Raw genomic sequence first — 17,140 nt, 5'->3', positions numbered from 1 at the left:
GCAATTGCTAAATATGTATGCAACCTACTTCTCCCCCCTGTCTCTGTCCATGCCCTCCTTCCCCTTCTCTTTGTCATAGCTTCAATGACAGTATTTCTCTTGCAATTAATAGTACTGATGGCTGTATCACAGATCTCTCCATTTGCAAGGAAACAATAATGAAATGTTAGCAATACAAAAAATTTTAAGTTGGCTAACTTTGTATATTTTCATTCAATAATTTGCTTTGGAACAATGTTGTTGGAGAAGAAGCCAAGCAGTGCAGTTGCCGTAATCTAGTGATTATGATACTAGATTGTTGCATGGAGGGTCCCGAGTTCAAAACTCACCTGAACTGAAAAATTTTAATTTCTATATTCAGTTCAAGTACATCCTAGAAGTATCCACAAATGGCAAGAAGCATTGTACTGGAATGTTCTGTAGCTGTATATATACCATATGTATTCTGGCCAGAGGCAGTTCGCTCTGTGCTCTTGTATGTACAAGTGCTGAGTAAACGTTCGTTGAGTGAAGTTAGTGTTTGTCATTCATCTACTTAAACCTTCCTCTACGTGACATTATTCTGGTGGAGACGCTGGGTATCAGAACTTGTGATACCGCACATTATCGACAACACAGTGCCTCCCGTCAGGCCATGACAGAGCCGCCGTTTGGGTGGCAAGAAACCTGAGTTTGAGCCATATTCAACAGATCGCAATCTATCAGAGACAGAAGAAGAAGAGGACTTCACGATGACAGCAATTGTGTGCCACCACAAGACATCCTTCCGCATTCTCTGGTGATGATGGCCAAGATCCAAACAAGTGGCTAAAGGTATATGAGCATATAGCCAAATTTAACAAATGGGATGACACCGTGTGTTTGGCTAACGTATTTTTCTACTTGGAGGGCATTGCCAAGCAATGGTATGAGAACAATGAGGAGAAGTTCACAAGCTGGGAAGTATTCCAGGTGGAACTGCACAAGTATTTCAGCGACACGCAATGACAGAAGTGCAAGGCTGAAGATTAATTTAAGTGCAGGGCACAGCATCCAGGAGAAACGACAGCATCCTATGTTCAAGACGTCTTGGAGCTGTGTAAAATAGTGGATCCTCCAATGAAGGAGGAAGGTAAGGTTGCTCATCTCATGAATGGTGTTGCTGAGGACATGTATCGGGCCCTACTCCTGAAGGAGGCTTCGACAGCAGACGACTTCATAAAATGGTGCCAGTATATTGAGACAATGCATCAAAAAAGAATCACATACGAGAAGTTTGAACGGCTTCCAAATGTCATATCAATGTCTGTGATGGAGGAAGAAACTGATTTCACAAGTGTTCTTCATCAGATAGTGAGACAGGAAGTTCGGAAGGCACTTTGATTTCATGGTGAGTAGGAAACTGAGATGCTTCAAGAGGTCATAAGGGAGGAAGTGGAACAGACATTGAACCCATCTCTTGTCCTTCATTTCCCTTCAAATGGTAAAAAAGTCGAGACCCAGGCGAAGTTACATTCCTACAATGCCGCATGAGGAACCTGTTTGGGCACCAAAGAAGACTGACATCTGGAGAACCCAGGATAACCAACCAGTATGTTTCCACTGCAGATGACCAGGACATGTGGTGCGCCATTGTTGAGAAAGATGGCAGATATTTGATTACACCCGCACCAGAAGACAGCAGACCGATCTTAGCAGACGCCAACTCTAGTATGACGAAGATGAACAACAAGATGTGGGTGCAGGATGATGTAGGTCACCATTGTTGCAAGCTAGCTGCTGGAGAGGATGCTCCCCAACATGCCGATCAAGGTCTCCATCACCGTTTAGAAGCTCCAGCCGATCACCTAGCTGCCACAACATGGAAAACTAAAGCGTGCGACCTTGCTTGGAGGTGAGACCACTGACGAGAAAAATCCTCCACCGTCGATCACTACAAAAATGACAGGAAACTACATCGATATCCTCATGGGTGGCCGACCAGCACAAGCTCTTGTGGACTTTGGAACATCATATTCAGTCATTTCGGAGAAGTACTGTCGCCAGATGCAGGAAACCGTATTCGTCAACAACAAAACATCTCTGCTGAAGGTGGCTAATGGGAAATATGTAAAACCTAAAGGAAGATGTGTTATTAATATCGGTATAAGTGGCCATACACAGCCCTTAGAATTCATCGTCTTACAAGAGTGTAGCCATGACGTCATTCTCAGATGGGACTTTTTGAAAGCTTCTCAAGCAATTATATAGTGTGATCACTCTAAGATTATGCTAGAAGAGATGAGATACTGTGGACAGAAGATGCGCATCTGCATGTGTGGAGACTACGTGTGCTGGATGAAGTGATCATTCCTGCAGTCAGCACTAGAAAGGTAGCTGTCATGTGTCCTGCCATGCATCAACCCATGGACCTTCTAGTGGCACGTAAGAGAAGCATACCACTGAAGAATAACTTGGTCATCCCAGCCTCTGTCATCTCGTTTAAGAACAGATTCGGTGAATTTTGGATAGTTAACTGTTGCTGAGAACCGCAGATCCTTCCAAGATGCATGTGCATAGCAAATGCTGAGCCGTTAATTGCAGAACAGCTGAGTATCATAGAAACCTCCCATGCCGAGTCAGTGGGTGAAATCAGCACTACCACTACGAGACAAGATCTTCTAGCTCAACCATCACCAGATCTCACTAAGGACAACAGAATAAGCTACTTGTCATTCTTCATGAGTTCTCTGAATGCTTCACTCCACAGGTGAAGAGCAAATTAGACAAATTGACGGTGAAGCACCGGATTAGCACTGGAGACCATCAACCAATAAGCCAGAGAGCATACCGTGCGTCAGCAATGGAATATCCAATAATTCATGACGAGGTAGAGGAAATGAAGAATGAAATCATTCAGCCTTCACAGAGCCCACGGTCATCACCAGTGGTTCTCGTCAGGAAGAAGGATGGCAGTTGGCGCTTTTGTGTTGATTACAGGAAACTTAATAAGTCAAATGGACATTTACCCTCTTCCACGAATTGATGACACACTAGATTGTCTGAAGGAGGCTAAGTTTTTCTCAACCATGGACATGTACTCGGGATATTGGCAAATCTAGGTAGATGAGGCTGATTGTGAGAACGATGCATTTATCACCCCCGAGGACCTGTATGAGTTTAAGGTAATGCCATTTGGTTTGTGTAATGCACCAGCAACTTTTGAACAAATGAGGGATAATCTTCTATGTCACCTGAAGTGGATGATGTGTCTTTGTTATTTAGATGACGTTATAGTGTTCTCAGAGACATTTGACGAACACACAAAAAGACTGAGGGCCGTTCTTAAGTGTCTCCTCCAAGCCGGACTGAAAGTTAATCCAAGAAAAAACTTGGGCACCTTGTGTCAAATGAAGATGTGCAGCCAGACCCAGAAAAGGTGAGAGCTACAATGGAATTTCCTATTCCTAAAAGTATTATAGATGCGAGAAGCTTCCTCGAATTGTATTCTTATTACTGTCATAGACTTTTGTATCAAAGCCAGGCCAATCCGAGAGTTGATAAAAGCCGATGCTAAATTTATCTGGGGTGGTGCTCAACAAGATTCTCTTGATGTGCTGCGAGAAGCTCTGATGAATGACCCAGTACTTGGTCTGTATGATGAGAGAGCACCTACAGAACTACACACAGATGCCAGTGGATATGGGAATGGTGCTGTTCTGGTGCAGATTTTGGATGGAAAATAGAAGGTTATAGCCTATGCTTCTAGGACACTTACAAAAGCTGAAAGAGACTACTCAACTACAGAACGGGAATGTCTTGCTGTGATCTAGACCATGTGCAAATTTCGACAATATCTCTATGGAAGGCCATTCGCAGTTGTTACATACACCTTGTTGGTTGACAGGTCTTAAGGATCCAACAGGACGACTCACCAGGTGGGCACTACGTCTTCAAGAGTCTGACATTACCATAGTGTACAAAAGTGGAAGAAAACACCAAGATGCCGACTGTCCCTCAAGAAACCTTGTGCAAGGCTATCAAGACTTTGATGAAGATAGTGACTGTCTTGCTACACTCCAGGATCTCTGCTGAGCAGAAGGATGATGCCAAGATATCTCAAATTATGCTTGCCTTAAATAAGTCAGAGGATGCGAAAGGACAACTTAAGGTAGTTTATGGATTACTTTGCAAGAAAAACTTTGATCCATTTGGAAAGAGGTGATTTCTAAACACATGCACTTAAATGTTCTACAGAAATTCCATGACACACTTTAGGCAGGACATTTAGGATTTATTAAGACATACAATAGGATCCACAAGAGATTTTTCTGGCCAGGTTTATTTAGGAGTTCGTCACGCACTGTTGAGAGTGCCAGAGGAGAAAGGCAGTTCCTCCGACACCACCTGGCTGACTCATACCAATTCCACCAGCCAAAATGACTTTCCAGCATGGTGGGATTGACCTCCTCGACGATTTCCAACGTCTGCTATTGGCAACTATTGTTTGCCATGATTATCTGACATGCTTCGCCATTACAAAAGCCGTGAAAACAGCCAAAGCTTTCGAGGTTACCAAATTCATCATAGAAGACATTGGAATAAAACACGGTGCCCCAGGGTCATTAATTATGGATAGAGGGAATGTTTTTTCAATCGAATCTTGTGACAGAGATAAACCGTCGGTGCAACATTACTCATCACATGACAACTGCCTACCATCTGCAAACTAACGGGCTCACTGAACACCTTAATAAGACCTTGGCCGACATGCTATCAACGTTCCTCAATGTTGAGCAGAACAACTGGGATGAGGTGCTTCCTTTTGTGATGTTTGTCTACAACTTCACCAAACAAGACATCACAGCATTTACACCATTTTTCCTGGTGGATGGGCGTGAGGCAATGACGACGATGGACACTGTGTTTCCGTTACATCCTGATGACGTGGATGACCACTACATCAGCCAGGTGTTAACCAGTGCTGAGGAAGCTTGGCAGTTTGCTCCACTTCACTGACTGCAGGCTCAAGAAAACGATCGCTGAAGGTATGACGCGAGCCACCGCCCTATTGTCTACCAGCCTGGTGACCTCGTCTGGATCTTCACTCCTGTTCGGAAGGTTGGTCTCTCTTAGAAGCTCCTCAGGCGCTACTTTGGACCTTATAAGGTTGTAAGACAGTTGTCTAACGTTACTAATAAAGTTGAGATTTCGACCCCGACACAAGACGACAAAAGATCAGAGATACGGCCCATGTCCTTCGAATGAAGCCCTATAAGGATCCTGCAACCCAGGGTAAATTCATAGCTCCAGCGACAGGCAACAAGTGGAAAGGCAACGAAGAATGTAGTGGCAAGGGAAGTTCTAAGAAGATCACTGCCAGGGCAGACATCAGTCATCGGGATTTGGAGGATACAGGACTGGTGACTCGTTCCTGGACTAGGACGACGTAACACCGAGACGCTGTTCCCTTAAGGAGGGTACAATGTTGCAGAAGAAGGCGAGTAGTGCAGTCACTGTAGTCTAGTGGTTATGATACTAGATTGTTGCTTGGAGAGTTGCGAGTTCAAAACTCACCTGAACTGAAAAATTTTAATTTCTATATTCGGCTTGAGTACATTCTAGAAATATCCGCAAATGACAAGAAGCACTGTACTGGAATGTTCTGTAGCTGTATATATACCATATGTGTTCTGGCCGGAGGCAGTTCGCTCTGTGCTCTTATATGTGCAAGTGCTGAATGAACCTTCGTTAAGTGAAGTTAGTGATCATTCTTCTACTTACACCTTCCTCTACATGACAATATTAAACTTAATGACAAATTATTCACTTTGCTGAGTATTATGAGTGAGTTATCAATAAACATAATCCAACATAGGTTCAAGTGGCAACACAAATTGTTATGGATGGACCAGGGATTAAACAGTATCTGACACAGAGAAGAAGTTACTCTCTTTCCATGTGATGTGTTAGTGAGCATCGTCCTGATGAAATACAGGTCCATGAGAACCTCTGTGGGAAGGTTTCACTTCTAATTGTACAGATTCTGTAATGTAATGACCAAATGCACACAGCTCAAAATAGTCATTACCTATATCTCAGACCATGGCACCACATGTCTGAGTGGTATTTTAACATAATTCTGTTGAATTCTTCCCATTTTGTCAGCCTAGGATTAACTGCAAACTCTTAGTGTAATCTAAATCTGTTTCAAACACAAGGCTCTTTGCTCATAATACACAAAATTTTGAAGTACCGGTAACAAAAAATTGTTCTGATGTAATATAACACACACTTTCAGCTACAACATAAAATCACTTGATATTACCCACATCTTCTCATACTAGATATTTTTGTACATTTAATCTGTTGGTTCTCATTGTACAATTTAAGTTTCTCCTTTCAGTTTCCTATTAATAAATTATCCCAATAATACTAATATTTAAAGGACTCAGAACTATATCTTATTTGCACTGATATTAATTGAAATATCAATAAACTAGACCAAGAACTTTCACAATACTTCAAAAATTACTATTTTAATTTTGTACTCCACTGATCAAATCAAATCATTTGATACGCATAACAACAACGTTCTGGTCAATTTTTGTTTTGGAAATTTTGTAGTGGTTTTTGTTTGTGTGTGGTATAGCTTTCCTATCCCCATGTCAGTCAATTCTATTCAGACATTATAAACCACAAACCTTCTTCCATAACATAGTCTTTTAGCTTTGTGTGGAGCCATGATGACTTAGCTTACATAATCCTATTAGCAAAACAATTGCACCATTTTCATATCATTTTAGCATCCCTGTATTCGGAAACTGAAAGAGGTATGAAAATAGCCACACTGTCCTTCCAAATGACTGTAAGAGTCAGTAAGAAAACTTACAGAAAAACTAATAAAATGCCTCAGCCACTTTTACCCTCTAATGTCACATTGTGTAAAAACAGCTAGTAACTTGAAATTATCCCAGCTGGAGTTACTCCAACTTATTCTGTGCCTGTTCAGTACAATTTACATCACATTGTAGAGTAACCACATTTATCTGTACACATATGCCATTAGTAGCTGTACCTCCATCAAATCAGACTGCAAAGTGGTTATCAAAAGTAGGCTTCTGTCAATGATGCAGGCTACACCACATTTGCAGTCCACACACTTTACTTTCACTTAGATGATTAATATATGGTTTATGGCCTGATCAAGTCTTGTTTGTTATTATTATTATTATTATTATTATTATTTATGCAAAGATAATCAGTTGGTCACATAGTACATTTGGCTGATGTCCTAGAACTGTTTGAACGTGATACAGTGAAATTACACAAAAGTTTACATGTGGCAAGTAAATCATCAGCAAATTCCCTAATTACACTCTCTTTCCCAGTAGGTTATCATATGAAAATGAACATGCTGTAAGTATAACCTGTAAATAGCACGATTGACAGTCCAATATTATTGTCACAGTTTGGAGAATATATTGTGAAGATTAACACAGTTCATGGGATTAACTGAAAGTTCACAGTCAATCATTAAAAACTGGCACTGAATTACAGAACGAACTACTGGAGGCAAAATTCTCAGGTAAAACTCAGCTGATTATACGAGTTGTAAAGAAAAGTTAACAGCTGGATGGAAGCCACCTGCTTTTTTGACTTAAAGGGCAACAATATATTGCCAAGATTGTTTCAACTACTCTGCAGAGATTTTGCTGGGGAGCCCTTACACATCCTCCATACAATCACAATCTCTCCCAGTATGATTTCAATATTTTTGGGGCCTTCTAGTAGATGTTTGTGGCTGTCTATTTGTTTTGGACAAAGGAGTGAATGCCTGGGTGCAATCACGGTTCTCTAGGCAACCAGAAACATTTTTCTATGAAGGAATGGACCATCTTTTCTCACAGTGGGATAAATGTGACGATCTCGACACTATAAATCTAAGACGAAACAGCATTGTATTGATCTCCCCTTTGTCTGATTGAATTTATGACAAAAACTGAGAAGCTTATTATCTTTGCCAGCATTCCTATGCCTTATGCTGTTATAATATGGCCACATGAAGCACAGGAAGCCACGAGACCTGCCATCTCACCAGCAGACAGTTGTAGTTAGTATTAGCTACTTGCCAGGAGGTGCATGCATTCTGCACACATGTGAGAAATGTAGCCACCCCTGCCCCATGTGCTCTGTCATGGAAATAAGATTGTATACACTACAGCTTGGCCGCCTGACTGCCCACACATCTTCTGTCTGCAAATCCTTGTCCACTGCTACAAACGGGCAGGCACTTGAGCTGAAACTGCCATTTATATGCTTTCACTCATTAAACCTACAGTTCCTTGAAGACAGTATGTAAATTTATCACGTATGCAGATTATGAAGCAGTGTTGGGTGTATTAGAGAAACAACTACAATTTTTGATGGGGATATCACAAAACGATAAGCATATGGAATGAGCACTAATGCAGGAAGGAGCAAAGTAGTAAGACACAGCAAGCATGAAAGTTCCACCAAAATATCAAAACAAAGATGTACACTGAAACAAGTAAAACCTTAGATGAACTTAAGAAGATGGTGATAGAAAATGGAAGGTGTAAGAAGGAAATAAGAAGTAGAGTATCTGTTGTTGGAAAGAGCTTTTGGAAAGGTGAAAAGATTGTAGACAGCAAAAAGAATTTAGATACAAATGGGATTTGCCAATGGTTTTGACTGTAGTCAGAGACCCATGCACAATAAAAAATAAATACTTGAATAAATGTTGAAATGAGATAGTGGAGAAAAATGCTAAAAATGAAATGGACTGACAAAATAAGAAATGTAGTAATAATACTAAGAACAGAACTAGTGAAAATAATGATCCTAAAGAAGAAAAAAAAACACCTTGGTTGGGACATACTGTGTATTCCAAAAAATTTCCTACAATAAAAAGTCTTGACAACACAGACTGCAAAGCAGAGAGGGAGAGGACAAAGAAGACTCAAAAAGCTGGATGAGAGTAAATGTGAACAAAGTTAGCAGCAGATTAAGTAAGAGGCACAAGGCATAGGAAAACTAAGAGTGCCCAGTTATTACCTTTTGTAAGACAAAAGATACATAAGAAGACAAGTTTCTGTTAACAAATAACGCACTGTCACTGACAATCCTAGAAATGTTTGAAATATGGTTAATATGCATTCTATATTTACTAGTGAACCCAGCAATGCTTTAAAATTGCTAAATATGTATGGGGATTGGATGTATATCCTGATCTCCTTCTTCCCTTCCTCTCTGATGATCTCTGTCTCCCCTCTCCATCACCTTGATCCTCATTTATTGTGAATGTGAACAAAACCTTGATGGGGAATTGAAGTTGCTTAAAACAAATGGGTTAATCAGCTGGGATCATCAGTATATGGGGTATGAGAGAGACCTCTCGAGCTGTTGCATCTTTGAGGATAGTAGGTTCAATGCCAATAAGTCACATACTTTTAACATTTGAATGGGTAGGATTAGGAAGTTTCGGATGATTCAGATTCCATAGCAGTATTCTAATCGTAAGCCGATAAGCTACAAAACACAACTTTCCTGTTTTCTGTTGCAACCAAGTGCAAAGAAGAGATCAAAATAGTGCATTGTCATTTACACAATTTTTTCTATATGGCTGCAAGAAAGAAAACAAAACCATAAATTTCCACAGCAAACTGTTTAAAAAATATACAGCTGAAGCCCATCTGAATGATTATTAGACTACTGTATAAAAATTTGAAGTAAATCAATCACAAACTGTGATTTTTTGTAACAACATTAAACAATGTCTTTTCTTTATATAGCAGCCCAAATATTAAATTATAGTATTTACACATACTCATTCCACTTCCTAGCATCACACACACCCAGATATATCAACAAAATATGTAGAGCAAATATTAAATAAATAGCACTGAATGTACTGGTTAGCAAAATGTATCTGGTATTTACAATTTTTCATAGCTTGCACAGGTAAGGTTGGGATGGCAAGCAAGATTACTGTTGGATTATGTTTTAGTGGGGTTGAAACCAGCATGGCGAGTGGAGAGTCATGTGTGATGGTTTGAAGTGAGGTAAGTAGTCAGAGTGCTAAGCAAATCAAAATAAGAAAATCAGAAGTGTTGATTATTCATTTGTCATCAGAACTAAGTATTCTAGTAAAATAAAAAGTTGTTATTTAACAGTAGCCTGCTAAACATTAAATGTTTCTGATCTTAAAAGTTGCAGTCAGCAACATAGCACATGATGGTTCAGTGCCTGCTCCCCCACTCCAATACCTTACATGTAGTGATTAGTGATCTTTGGTGAAGAAATCATAATATTAAAATTAAAAGTGTTGTTGAAGATACTTGTGTTACATGCCAATAATGGAGCTGTTAGTAGGTGGAACCAGCAATCAGAACCACGCAACCAGACTTAGGTGTGCAACAAACTGAAGTGAAAAAGGGAACAAATTTACGATTGTTTTGTAGTTACAGGATTTTTTTTTTCCAGGATAAATTTCAGTCATCAGCTGCAAATAAATTTTATTATGCTTTACCAGTTTCAACAATTAATTTGTCATCTTCAGAACAGAGCGAGATCTGATCATTCAACAACACCACAAAACATTCTTAGGCCTTAAATATTCTCGAAGAACTTACTGTTTTAAAAAGAAACCAGTTTATAATGGTCCTCACTTTCCTTTCTATGAGAGGGTTATTAACAAAACCAATATATCCTTTGATACAGCAGAACTTAACTCCTCTAGATCAGACAACTGTGACTGAACTGATTGTTGATGTGAAAAATGCCATCAATACTGCCGAACTCAACAGATGTGAATTAGCTAAGGTGGACTGCAAAGTTCAAAACACTAAATGCCTTAAAGAGGCCTTTGATTCCAACAAAAAGAGATTATTAACTTTAAAAAATGTCAGTTTCCCTCCCGGTCATATATTTGCATCTTTTGATATGACAAATTTGTATACTAACATTCCTATAGATGAAACAGCCCGCATTATTGAAGACAATTACACTAAATACAATAAATTGAATGCAGATGAAATTAAAGAATTTACATGATTTTTGAGAATCATTCTAAAGTAAAACTGTTTCAGGTTCAATGGTCAGCTATATCAACAAGATGAAGACTTTACGATAGGAAATTGTCTTGCTGGATTTCTAAATGACCCCTTCATTAATAATTTTGGAATAATTTTTTTTGATTTCCAATAGTATTTCTTTCTACAGATAGTATGTTTATGATACCATCATTGTATTAAAAGGAGATGTGAAAGACATTAAATCACTTAGTGAGTCACTGAACTGCTTTCATCCTAAATTTAAATTTACACATGAAATACAAAAGCAACGTAATGAACTGAGTTTTCTGGACCTGAAACTATGTTTAGTAGATGGTAAAATTAACTGTGATATTTACAGGAAACCTACCACAACAGATATCAACACTCATGCCTCTTCATGTCACCCCTTTAAGCACAAATTGGCATTATTTCACACTATGATTGACCTTATCATGAAGGTGCCCCTAACCCCTTCTGCTACAACAACAGAACTTATTGACTTAAAATATATAACATTCAGTAATGGATGTGAAGCAAACCTTGTATAAAAACTTTATAATAATAAAAACAAACAAGAATATAAATTCCTCTACACTTTAGTCTTACTGTTAAGAAATCCATTACAATTCCATTTCTAGGTAACATTTCATTTCTTATAGCTAGTTTGTTTAAAAAATATATGACATCACTGTGTGCTTTACCACCTACAATGTCAACTAGTTGCTCTTTATACGTAACGAGAAACCTCCAACTGGTGATTTTCTCAGTTCTGGAATACATAAAATACAATGTAATAAATGTTCGAGTTTTCATATAGGACAAAAGGAAGGGCAATTAATATCCACTTTTGTGAGCACTTCCTCAACAAAGATGGTGAGAATTTATATATGTAAACTTTTACAGAACCTCTCAAAACATAGAAACACACACTTTCTCCTCTATCCTTGCTTAATGTGAAAATTTTACATATAACTGCCAAGGGCTACAAAACTAATCTTTTAGAAGAATTTGAAATATATAAACATGCTAACTTGCATTCAAAAAATTTGTTGAATGATCAACTTGCATTGAAAAATAGACACTATTTTGATTGCATATCATCCCTTTCATGTGCCCCACTAGAACTATGTGCCACTTTTTTCCAAATGTATAATATATAACTTCTTTATATGCCTAGGTTATCTTTTTTATATTGGCTGGTTATAACTAAACTTTCTCTTTTTAACACATTACAACATGGAAACTGATTACCATAGGAGCACCAAACTTGGTAGTATTAATGCCAAGGATATGTGGAAGGGAAATAATGCAGGATCAACTCAACTGGAACACTTAATGTGCAGCTATGGTAAATCATACCATTACATACAGGTACCATTACTGCTACAAAAGGGGCTCAATATGGCACCCATCAGTGTCTGAAAGTGAACGATTGCATTCTGCACAGCAGAACGAAGCATGTTCATAGATATGCTGGTTACTTCTCTTGATATGCTGCATTTCAGATCAGCACATATGTGAATGTTCCCCTGGTAAACCCTGTCCTTTAAGTAGCCCAACAACCAGAAGTCACAGGGTATGAGATCAGGTGATCGTGCATTAGGAAATGATCGGCTGATAATTCGACTGTTTCCAAATGTGTTTCAGAGAAGCAGCTGAACTTCACAAGCAATATGCAGTGGGGCCCCATCTTGCATGAAAACTGAGTTCAATGCGCCTATCTCCTGTAGGGTGGGTATGACATGCTGGTGAAGCAAACTGTAGTAATGTTGGCCAGTCACACTGCGCATCCTTGAGTGCCAACCCATTCAAAAAAGAATGGGCCAATGATGAAAGTAGCTGTGAAGCCACACTATGCGGTGACACGTCCACTGTACAGAGGGACTTCATGCACAGTGTCTGGAAGTGAAGATCCCCATACCCAGCAACTCTGTGTGTTCACCTCACCCCTCAGAGAAAAATGAGCTACATCTGTCCATAGGATGGTCCTTGTCAACTTCAATGCTTCCAAGAAAGTGAAAAGCAAAGTCAACACATTGTGGTGCATCCTGTGACGCAAGCTGCTGTATGATATGAATGTTGTACGGACACCATTTGAGAATGGTTCAAAGCACCTTTCATACAGTGGAACACGGGGTGTTCAACTGTCATGACACAGCACACACACTGCCTGACAATCACGAATTGCACGCAGCATTGTCTGCCACAGCAACAGCGATTTCATTAACCACTTGTGGTGCAACTCGTCATCAATCTATTCCCAAAGTGATGTCCAGTTCTCCACTTGATTCGAACATTATCAAGCTCTGCACAGCAGAAGAAGAAAGGGGACCCTTCTGTAATCCTTTCAGCCAGCGATATTCTTTAAGTGCAACTACAACATTACTGTTGTTTTGATAATAATAGAGCTTCACCAATAATGCCCTGCTCCTTTTGTCCAAGCTTACTTGACACATCAACAATAAGTGGACTGCAGCTGGTCAGGTGTGTGAGACTATGGATCACGATGACTGATCATGCCACCTGCTCACCATAGTTGGAGCTGGAAGGTGGCACTGTGACGCATGGAAATCGTGCAGCTCATACTCTGGACATTAGTGCTATCAAGTTTGGTACTCATATGGTAATTAGTTTGCATGTTATAATGTGTTAAATAGGGAAAGTTTAGTTATAACCACCCAGTATGTTCTTTTATCTATGTTCCTTGCTGCTAGCACAACAGATACATGGATGTGATTTAGTTACTGTAAATTGTCGAACAGTGTTTAAAATAATCACGTACACTATGTACATTTCTGAACGCACCATGACACTATCCGCCTATGAAGAAGATACTGACAGCTGCTAAACTAAGTAAGTTTCTGTAATATAATTTTTATACTTCACATAAATGTATAGCCAAGGACTAAAGATTTATAATATCCCTAATTTTGTAGGCTTCTGAAAATGAAAAAAATATTTGATGGAACTGGTAAAGCATAATAAAATTAATTTGCAACTGATGACTGAAATTTGTCCTGAAAAAATAATCCTACAGTTGCTGAAAATTAAAGCCAATAATAAAATAATAAAACCAAGAACTCAGAAGAAAGCCACTGAGCATTCCCTGTAGGCCAATATAACAAGTGAATGTTGCTAGAAATAATGCTGTGGTAGAATTTTCAGGGGTCACATTTTTGGATGTGAGATAACATGTGAAAATTAGTGCTGGCTGCAGAGACAAGCCCATCTGCCAACCTATCAGCACCTGAAGCTGTCCTTTACAGCCAGCAGTGCAGTGCAGTGCAGTGCAGTGCAGTGCAGTGCAGTCACTCAGTCAGTCATGATTCCACTGTGCTATTGTACTGATCTTCCTTCACATCAATGTTTTGGCTCTGGATTCACTTTGTCTTAGATTTTTTCGATCCTGGTTTGCTCATTGGGCAGAGATTGCCATTTGACATGCAACCTCAGTTAGCAGGAATGGTAACAGAATCCACAGAAAAAGTGTAGAAAGAACTCTGTCAGATCCAACAAGATATGTGAGCCAAAGGAACACTTAACACACACAAAATGTATAGTACGAGAATCAGAGTGGATTGTTGAATGGATGCAACAAATAAGCATGGTACATTGACCTGGCAGGAATGCTTATGCTATAAAAAGGGATGAGGCATGCAGCGGAACTACTGACCATCACATGTGAGATGGAAAGCCATATCAGAGGGATGAAAATTCATGCAAAACACTTAAAAATGCAGAAAAAGATGACCTTGTTCAGGGCTTCAAAATTAGAAGTAGTTCTAGAAGAGAGCTGATCCGGAACTGGAGATGAGAAGGCTCAGCACAGATACAATTATATGCACAGACAAGTTACACGACAACAGCTGTAATCAGAAAATGAGATACAGGAAACACACACACACACACACACACACACACACACACACACACACACACACACACACACACACACACACACACACACACACACACACACCTGCAGTCTCAGGAAACTGAAACCACACTGCGAGCAGCAGCACCAGTGCATGTCGGGAGTGGCGACTGGGTGGGGGAAAGAAAAAATAAAATGAATAAATAAAGGCTGGGTGTAGTGGTGGAATGACAGCTGTGTAGTGCTGGAATGGCAGCAGGAAAAGGGCTGGATGTACAAGGACAGTGACTAATGAAGGTTGAGGTCAAGAGGGTTATGGGAACATAGGATGTATTGCAGGGAAAGTTCCCACCTGCACAATTCAGAAATCTGGTGCTGCTGGGAAGGATCCGTTTGGCACAGGCTGTGAAGCCTCTATTTCTTTTTATTTTTCATTTATTTCTCTATATTTCTCTCTGTCTCTCCTTTTCCGCTACTTCCCCCCACCCCCTCACCTCTCCCGCACCCGCCACCCAACCTGGAGCACTTCACTTCACTGTCTGCCATCCCCACCATACTCTCCCTCCCCATCCCAGCTGCCTCCTTTCCCCCACCCAGTCACCACTCTCATCATGTACTGGTGCTGCTGCTGTTGCTCACAGTGTTGTTTCAGTTGCCTGAGACTGCAGTCGTGTGTGCGAGTTGCATTTGCGCGCGCGCGTGTGTGTGTGTGTGTGTGTGTGTGTGTGTGTGTGTGTGTGTGTGTGTGTGTGTGTGTGTGTGTTGTTGACAAAATGCCATTTGCTGAAAGCTTTAAGCATGAAAATCTTTTTGTTGTGTCTATCTGCAACTCAGCATCTCCACTATATGGTGAGTAGCAACTTTCCTTCTCATAATATTGTAAATTCCATCCTGGATTTTCCATTGTTTGATTAAACAAAAATTGAGCAACATAGTGATGATAGACCACCCAGACATTTCACAAGAATTCTGTTTAGGCTGTAAAAGATCAGAAATCTGTCTTAGTCTTTGTCTCTTATCAAGTTCAAGAAAAAGAGCAGGAGAACCAATCAAAATTATAAGCACAGCAAGCTGCATGCTGTCAGAATGGGAGAGGAAATATTTCGTATACAAGAAAAAAGCAATGGAATTTGGTGTCTTGAAATTCAGGTACTACCTGGTGACTAGAAGAAACAAAGAAATTACTTATCGCAAACATTTAACTTTTCTGATATGCTATAAATTACACCACAATCATTTGACTCCCTTGATACTTACACCTCAGGAGTTTGATTTCAACATTGATTATTGAGTGGGCTCAAAGGACACTATAACTAACGCATGATCAAGAATGCCAATAGAGGGCGGGGGAGTGGGTGTGGGGCTTGGTGGTGAGAGGACACTCTTGGACCCAGGTCTACAAACTGCAGATCAACATGTCAGGTGGGGAACATGAAAAATTCATGCTTAAGTTGCTGAAAAATATTTCCCACACAAGCAGAGAGCAGATCAATCTCTGGTAATGGTTAAAAGAAATCAGAATAAAATGTTCTGGCACTTCTATCTATGTCAAATGGTTGACATGCCATGAGCTTTCGACCAGATTTTAGCCATTATCAAATGGAATGACTGCTGATGGACTGCTGGTACACACTTGTATACTATAGCTGCCAGCCGTGACATCACTGGTGTTCATGGCATCACCATGTTCTTACAAAAGAAACTACAACTGTCCAAGGCATGAAAAGCTGTCAATGTATTGCTTGATATACAGGGGTATCTTGTAAAACTGTGAAGTCATTTGTACAGGGAAGACTGAAGGCTATGCATACCAAATCATGCAGTGGAAAAGCATGTATTTTATATGCATTTGAGTCATGTCCATTACTGCACAAACTGATGCCTGGAAAAATATTTAGGGAATGTACTGTATTTGTTAGCATAGAAATTGCAACTTCTTTCCTTTGAAAACCAGGTCAAAAACTGGATGTGCCATACACCAGTAGCAACTTAAGATATAGGCACCTATAAGCTTCATTTCTTCAAAAATTTGTGTGTTTCAGGTTGAAGCAATCCATTGTTAGCTTCCTTGTGGATTTTGAACATTTCCCATTGTAGAGAGTTCAGTGGATTCACATGAACCATAGTTAACGACTTTAATACAGGGTGTTACAAAAGGTACAGCCAAACTTTCAGGAAACATTCCTCACACACAAATAAAGAAAAGATGTTATGTGGACATGCGTCCGGA

The 17,140-nt window shown here is 39.8% G+C and overlaps 1 protein-coding gene across 1 annotated transcript in view; it reads right to left on the bottom strand.

Annotated features, from left to right (window-relative positions):
* The window catches only part of LOC126449333 (uncharacterized), a 235,835-nt gene that overhangs the window by 81,878 nt on the left and 136,817 nt on the right, over nucleotides 1–17,140 (bottom strand). The window lies entirely within an intron of this gene.

Source organism: Schistocerca serialis, chromosome 1 (genome assembly GCF_023864345.2).
Source record: "Schistocerca serialis cubense isolate TAMUIC-IGC-003099 chromosome 1, iqSchSeri2.2, whole genome shotgun sequence".
NCBI classification, from domain to species: Eukaryota; Metazoa; Arthropoda; class Insecta; order Orthoptera; family Acrididae; genus Schistocerca; species Schistocerca serialis.
The sequence above is the reverse complement of the archived record's forward strand: the minus strand, read 5'-3'. Positions and strand labels throughout refer to the sequence as shown.